This window comes from Thalassophryne amazonica, chromosome 23 (assembly GCF_902500255.1).
Source record: "Thalassophryne amazonica chromosome 23, fThaAma1.1, whole genome shotgun sequence".
Taxonomy (NCBI): domain Eukaryota; kingdom Metazoa; phylum Chordata; class Actinopteri; order Batrachoidiformes; family Batrachoididae; genus Thalassophryne; species Thalassophryne amazonica.
In genome coordinates, this window is record NC_047125.1 from 22,053,983 (window position 1) to 22,061,323 (window position 7,341).

The 7,341-nt window shown below is 43.5% G+C and overlaps 1 pseudogene; it reads right to left on the reverse strand.

Moving 5' to 3' along the window:
• Nucleotides 1-1,912: 1,912 nt before the first annotated feature.
• Nucleotides 1,913-6,920, reverse strand: LOC117505400 (annotated as a pseudogene).
• Nucleotides 6,921-7,341: the final 421 nt, after the last annotated feature.

Consider the following 7,341-nt stretch of genomic DNA (forward strand, 5'->3'; position numbering starts at 1 on the left):
TACTGTTTTGTTTAAGAAAATGTAATTTTCACTGGTGCTGCACTTTGTGTGAAATCATAGTCATATCGTATATCATAATGATATGACAATATTGAGATATGATAATTTGGCCATATTGTACAGCTCTACTGTGAACGAGCTGAAAGTTTGAATATTAATTTACATCTACATTTTTTTTTAAATGCTTAAAGTGGAAGGGGTTAAGAGGGCTGTAATTATGAGGGGGGGGGTCTGGTCTCTCCCCCCCGCCCGCCCCCCCAGAAGCTGAAAGGCAAAAAAAAGAAAAATGCTTAAAAACCTCAAAGGTTTTAGCCATACTAATGCTCCCCTGGAGGATTTGCTAAAAAAGAGATATGAAGGACCTAAATGACATGGTGAGATGCTGAGGAGCTTCGCTCGTTCATGTCTGCGACATATATACATATTATTAAATTGTATGAGTACGTGAGCTGTCCATTAGATTGTGTTTGTTGTTTTATGACTGAGTTGTAGAAATTTGTTTTCATTTTAAATAAAATTGAATTGAATTGAATTTTAAACTTAATGAGTATAACTGTAATAAGGCAAGACTGATTAGAAGTTGTAACAATATTTAATGATTTAAAAGAGAATGTTTGGTTGGTGGAGAGAATAAAAAGTTTGTGAAGTGGAAATTCTTTGTTAAATCAACCATTTTTTTTAAACTTGCAACTGTCGTGCAACACCCTCACCTCTGTCTAAGAGTATACAGCAAAAATAACAAAGAACTCAGAACACAACTCTGAGAAGAACCATGACGTACCCCACATGTCACTGCAGATAATTTCAAAGTCATGTTATTATACAAGACACATTGGATAAATATGATGCCAAACAAGAGCAAACCTGACTGGAAATGCCAAAATAATTTTCTGTCTAAAATACTCGTACAATAATTTATATCCCCAAAATGTTGTGAAGGTGTCGTGACACGGACCCACAACAGGGGGCGTAAATGAACGGACAATGGATAAGCCAAAAAAGTAACAATTTAATGTTGTGAATCGCACAACGACGTACAGACAATAACAATATGGTGGAACGTCAAATATACACAAGGTGACGTGTGGGCAGGCTCGAAGATAGAAGACACCTGGCGAGAGAAGAGCCGGATCCCACACAGCTTCCACCACCAACGGATCTGAAGAACACCGGAGCCGCCAAGCCCTGCGCCCCAGGTGGCCACTGTCTTCAGCAGTCAGACCCTGTACTGCTGGCAGAGAACAGAAACAGTATTGATGAGTGTGAGTTCGCACACTCAGTAATCCCACAGTCAGTGTTCAGTGAGGAGGGAGCACCTCCACCTCCAATCACACACTCGTGCAGCTCCCGAGATAACCACTTATCTGGATGGGGTGGGAGGCGAAGCCGTCGCAGTCCACACCAAACGCCAACTCAGCAGACAGGGTATCCGTCCCAGTTGCTATGACGCCCTCTCGTGCTTGAAGCCCGCACTTCAAGCAGGGCGCCATCTGGTGGTGGTGGGCCAGCAGTACCTCCTCTTCAGCGGCCCACACAACACAAAAGCTGCACTAAGGTCCAGCAGCAGCACTAAAGTGGTATCCAAAGACATATCCGGTTAGGCTGCAACAAACAATTATTTTCATAATCGATTAATCAGTCAAATAATTGATTAGTTCTTTTGTCCATAAAAGTCCAAAAATAGTGAACAATTTCAGTTGTTCTTGAAAACAGTGTTTTCAAGAACTCAGAGTCACTTCTTGATGACCAAAATCAAAATCCCTTGTTTTGTCCACATCATAAAGCTGTAGAAAAATGACTAAATCCAAATATGCCCAAATCAACCAAAAAAGCTTTACTGAGAGCTCCACAAGCTTCTTAATGTGATGTTGAAGTTACCCAACAATGTAAGGCTTATAAGCATGTCGGGCTTAGAAGTATGACTTATTCATCAAGCAGAGAATTTGGTTTTTCGTATCCAAACAGCCTGAAGTCTTCCTCGTAGATATGGTAGAGCTTCCTTCTGTCCTCTAGGGGCACCGTTCTGAACCAGTCCAACACACCATGTTGGAGGAAGTCATGTTTTCATCGGACGGGGGGAACTTAATGTCATCCTGAAGGTTTAAGAGATTGAGCAGCTGTTCAGCATCATCTTGGAGAGTCTCCTGATGACCAATAAAATCAAACCTGAGGACAAAAAACGGAAAACATAACTGTAGTGCAGAAAAATTGTACTTCTTTACTTTGCATGAGTTTGGTCCCGAATACATCCAGTGGATTAAATATTAGTTTTCATAAATGACATTACTGTATGTGGCAAGGGTGGCACAGGCGATGGATCTGCCTCCAGTGAGGTTCAAAAAGCACATACTTCTCCGTCTGAGGGTCCAGCAGGTACTGAACGAAGTTATTGAACGATGGGAACAGACCTGATGTAAATGCCTCACGGACAGAAGGTGTTAGTTCAGGTAGATGACCAAAACGGCGCAGAATATACCAGGCATAATTTTCATAAAAATACCAATTGAACCTCTGGAACTTTTCTCGAAAGGCAGAGACGAGACGTTTGAAGGGGTCTCGAACAAACAAGAACTTGGTGTAGTTCTTCAGTTTTATCTGTAATTAAGAGAAGGACTTGAACACTTTAATATAACACTAGCATTAAAGGACAACTTATTTTTTTTCTTGAGTCATATTAAAACATTGTTGCCAAGCCTTTGAGTGCACAACTCATCTTCGACATTTGCATTTTGTGAGATAAACCCCATTTTTTCCTTGAATTTAACAAAAAGAAGTACAGTGGCATCATGTTTTGGTTGCATGATTCATTTCTCCCAGCTCTCCTGAACACATCTTTTACTCAAACACACACCTGTCTCCAATCAGTAATTATAAACAGAGTTTTTTTTTTTTCAGGACCTTTTCCTCAGTCTTTTGTTTATCTTTGCATCCACGTGTGGTTCAGTCACTTTTTGTTTCAGGCCATTAGAACAAACAAACAAAAAAAAAAAACCCTGTTCCTCTTTTGGAATCTCCCTGCCTTTGCTGCTGCTTCAGTTTCCCTTGTACAGGTCAGTCTTGTTTTGTTGTGAATTTTATTATGTACTTCCTATTTCACTGAGACCTGTCCTTCATATGTCACAAAAGGTCAAAACTCAGTTAGTTGATCATGTTCAGATTAATGCGGTTTATTCTGTTGTTTGAAACCAAGTGAGAATTCAATTAGACTTGAGTGTTGCCCGTGTCGGGCCACGGGCTCAAGATTGGGTTGTGTTTATAAAATAGATAGCAGACATTTTTGTGGTAAGGGTGGCGATAAATTAAGCAAAGGTTGTGTCATGGCAAGTTGTCGAGTTGTTGCTGGCGGCAGTGCTGGGTCTGCCATCCAGGTCCGTGTCGGACTCGTAGGCACATCCTGGCCCGTGGTCCCTCAGTGACCGGCGACCCACGTGACAGCATCGGAGGGATAGTTCGGCCTCGCGGCAGCAGCGTAGCAGTTACATCCCGCCTGCGGCAGCCAACGGCAGCCCTGCGAGTGTCGGAGGCCCAACTCGGCCTCATGGCAGATTCGCAGATACATCGTGGTCTGCAGCAGTGTAGCAGACCACCTAGCACTCGGCCCCTCAACTCATTACTGAATCGAAGGCCCAACCCAGCCCAGTCAGAGTCAGAGGCCCAGTACGAGGTCTGTCCAAAAAGTAACGGACCTTTTTATTTTCTTCAAAAACTATATGGATTTGAATCACGTGTGATTGCGTCAGCCAAGCTTGAACCTTCATGCGTATGTGTGAGTTTTTCCACGCCTGTCGGTTGCGTCATTCGCCTGTGGGCAGGCTTTGAGTGAGCACTGGTCCACCCCTCCCGTCGGATTTCTTTTGTCTGAGAGACTGCCGCTTTGCTCCATGAAACCATTCAATTGGATATCGGTGAAGATTCTGTCGGCGTCACACGGATTATGGACTGTTAAAACCTTTTTAAAGACGGCCCACAGCAGCGCACCGAGCGGCCATCGACAGGCTGAATCGACCAGATAATTTCTAAACTGAACGCTGTGTTGATCCGGGACATCATGTGACTACCACAGAAATGGCAACAGAGCTGGACATAGCACTTTTGTGGCACATTCCACTGTTACAGGAGATTTTGTTATGAAAGACGTGCGGAGGATTTCGCCTGTCGGCACGGAGCCGCTCACTCAAGTACAAAAGCTAGACATCCAGCTTTTCACTGATGCAAAGCAATCTTCTAAGCATTTTATGTGGATGAGATTATCAAGAAGTATCGGCATGTATAACTGAGTATCATAAGCATTGCAATGAAAGGTAATCCCAAAACACTGCAATATGTGCCCAAGGGGTGCTATATAAAGGGAGAAAAGCAGGGCGCCTAAGACAGACCCCTGTGGAACCCTAAATTTCATGTCACTAAGGTTAGAGGTAGTGTCATAGTACAAATCACAGTGAGAACGACTGGCCAGGTATGATGTCAGCCATGCAAGGGCACTCCCAGTAATCCTAAAATGATTCTCCAGCCAGTCGAGTAGAACATGGTGATCCATGGCATCAAATGCAGCACTGAGCTCTCACAGTACCAGAACCGTAGTGTGTTTGAATCCATTGCAAGCAGAAGATCATTCACCACTTTAGTGTTGAGATGTCTCTGTGGAATGATATTTTCTAAAAGCAGACTGCAGTTGCTCAAAAAGGATTATTCTCAGTGAGGTGATCCATGAGCTGCTGTGAAACCACTTTTTCCAGAATTTTAGAGCAAAATGATAGATTTGATATCTGCCTATAGTTTTTCAATATACTCAGGTCAAGATTAGATTTCTTAAGTAATAATTTAATCACCACAGGTTAGTAACATTTAGGAGCAGATTCAGAGGTTAATGAGAGATTAATAATTTCCACTGCAGTCAGCCCAAGAGTGCGCCACAGGTCCTTAAACAGTTTTGTTGTTATAGGATCAAATAAGCAGGTTGTGTTTTTGTAGGCATTACGGGTTTCATCAGAACGCTTAGTGAGATACTATCGAATTCTGTAAATCTCGGTAATACCTCAGTGGTAGCACGCACCTCAATAGCAGGGTGTAGTGGCTGAGTTAAGGCATGCCGGCATATGTTTAACCTAATGTCATCTATTTTCTTCTCAAAGTAATCCAAGAAATCTTGTGCTGTAAAAGGAGAGCGACTTACAGGTGGTTACCCGTGAATAAGTGTGGCCACCGTGTCAAACAAGAACTTTGAGTTATGCTTGTTTTTGTTGATCAAATCAGAGTAATTGGCCCTTTGTAGCCAGTATTGCATGCTAATAGTCTAAGATGGCATCATGCCACGTGAGGTGGAATGCTTCTAATTTTGAACTTCGCTATATTCATTCTAGACCTCTAGCCTTATGCTTGAGGTCACACAAGTAATCATTGAACCAAGGTGACTGTGTTTTGGGGGGACGTGGTTTTAATATAGGTGGCACAATCATGACTTGTGTTGTTTTGAGTGCTGAGTTTAAACTTTCCACAGGACTGTCTATTGATTGGCCATTTTCCAAACGTGAGGCTAAGATATCAGGCAGTCTAGCTTCGAGTTCAGTTGTAGTTGAGGAGTTGAAGTGTTGCCGCAATGATAAATAAGGTTGCTGTTCCACTAAACAAGGCAGCAAAACTGTAAAACTAATAAGTGAGTGCTCGATGACCATTGATGCAAGGGGCATGATGTCAATATTTGTGATAGCAATACCACGTGCAAGAACCAAATCCAGGGTATTTCCACTCATGTGCATCGAATCCTGAAGGGATCAGAATGCTTATTTATGTGACTGTTGAAGTCACCAATAATCAGAATGCTATCTGCACTAGTTGACAAGTTAGAGATAAACTCCACAAATTCATCTAAGAATTCAGAGTATGGGCTAGGGGGCCTATATGCAGTGACAAGGTAATACAGCTGATTTTTAGTCTTGTGACCTTGGCAATACATAGCATCGTGGGCAGAGCAGAAAATCAGATGTTCAAATGAATTATATTTGTTATGCCCATCAGCTAATAAACTAAACCTAGATTTATAAATAAGAGCAACACCCCCACCTTGCTTCACATCACGAGAGATGTGGGGTTTGAGTTTTGTTTGATTCTCTGTTTTATTTTGTTCTTTTGATCTGTTGGTTATATTTGATTTCATTGGTTTCATCTCATAGAACAAACTGGCCAACGATGGACACAGCCAACTCCGACCATTCCAGTTAGCAGTACGCCACCACAGTAAGCAGCTCGCTCAGCAACAAGACCACCTCACCACTCTTTCTTCCGGGTTTACCAACCTTGCTAAATGCCAGGACTTGTTGATGGCGTCCAGATGGGTCAGCTACTGTCCAGACTCGATCATCAGGCTTTGACTGTTCTGGCTACTGGCAACACCAATCCATCTACACCGGGGCCATGAGCAGCCACACCAGCTTCCGTACCTGAACCTGACTACTGCAATCGGCTGTCTCCACCTGAACGCTTCTCAGGTGAGTCCGGTGACATCAGACCTTTTATTACTCAGTGTGAGTTACATTTTGAGCTCATGTCATGTAAGTTACCGCGCGACAGGACGAAGATAACTGATACGCAACAGCTGAGTCGGGTTGCCAGTCTGCCACCTGTGCCTCTCTTCCAGCATTCACAGCTGCTCTTCAGTTGGTTTTTCAACACACATCTCCGGGGCATGAAGCTGCAGGACCCTAATGAGGCTGAAGCAGGGCGGATGCAGAGTCACTGACTATTCCATCGACTTCCACATTTTTCCGGCCAAAATTGAATGGAATCCCATGGCACTCCATGACGTCTTCTTCCAGGGGCTTGACAAAAATATACAGGACCAGCTTGTGGCCATAGATCGGCCCAAATACCTCGACAAGCTTATCGCTCTCACCATCTGGACCAACTGGTGTCTTCAGTATCATCCTCGCTGTGCAGCCCAGTTATCTGATTGACGCGCCGCTACACCTCCCGTCTACACGTCTTCCTCCAGCCATGTCAGCGTGGACCCACCACACCTCAGCGCAGAGGAGCCCATGCAACTGGGTCACACCTGTCTTTCTTCCATCAAGATGCGACGACGTTATGAAGATGAACTCTGTTTTTACTGTGGACACCCTGGACACATGATAAACAATTGTCAGGCCAGGGGTGCCACTGTGCAGCCAAAATCCGGCTGACGGGTGAGTCTACACTCTATTATTCCATCCTCACCACAAAACGTAATTTCTGCTAAATTGGCCTCTGAAAATTTGTCAGCTTCCATGTCAGCCTTTGTTGATTCTGGTTCTGATGCTAACTTGATTTTGTCCTCTCTTGCCAGGTATCTGTACCTTAAATTGCTTA